Source organism: Piliocolobus tephrosceles, chromosome 11 (genome assembly GCF_002776525.5).
Source record: "Piliocolobus tephrosceles isolate RC106 chromosome 11, ASM277652v3, whole genome shotgun sequence".
NCBI classification, from domain to species: Eukaryota; Metazoa; Chordata; class Mammalia; order Primates; family Cercopithecidae; genus Piliocolobus; species Piliocolobus tephrosceles.
The window spans coordinates 1,738,799-1,739,638 of NC_045444.1; positions in this window are offsets into that span (position 1 = coordinate 1,738,799).

An 840-nucleotide genomic window follows, 5' to 3' on the forward strand; every position below is an offset into this window, starting at 1 on the left:
AAAAAAAAAAAAAAAAAAAAAAAAAAAAACTTAGTCATTGCTTCTCTGAAATTCACATTGGACTGGGCATCCTATATCTTCATTGGCTGAATCTGGCAACCCTGCTTGACACTCAGTGGTGTCTGAGAGACAACGTGTGAATGAATGATGGAATGCTGGAATGCTGGAATAAGGTAGGGGCCGCAGTTAACACAAGATTTGTGGGTGAGGCACCGGGCAGGCTTGCTGACCACTGGGAGCATGGTTTGTTTTCCCTGGAGTCTGCCGTGTAGCAGACCCTCTGCAGACTAGAGTAGGGGCCACTCCTCCAGTCTTCTTGCCCTCCCCTGAAACAAACGCTGTGGGTCCTGCTCCACAGCGGAAAGCCCAGGGATAGAAGTTACGTGACTCCCTGAGCTGGTGAAGACCCTAACACTTGTGTGACTTCAAGGCCTGGGAAGAATCAGAGGGACTCTGGACTCCCAGGACACAGAGCTAGTTGACCGTGATGGGCAAATGGAGCTGGGCTGGTGACAGGGACACTGCCTGCTACAGCTTGAGGACAGCAGAGTGCTCATTCCAGAGTCACCCACAATGGCCTCTGTGCTTTCTTTCTCTGCTTCCCACCTTCCTCCTCCTTCCCTCTTCCTGCTCCCCCTTCTCCTTCCCCTTGTCCTTCTTTTCTGAACTACCAATCTGCCCATGTCATCAGCTTTGGGGATAAAATGAGGTTGCATTAACTTTACTACTCAAAGTTCACAATTTCTGTTTCTCATCCCACTTTTGACAAAGATAGTATGCTTACCTTGCAGAAGTTGCTTTTCTTTCTGGGATAAGTCCAGGCACTTACTTGTCTCACTT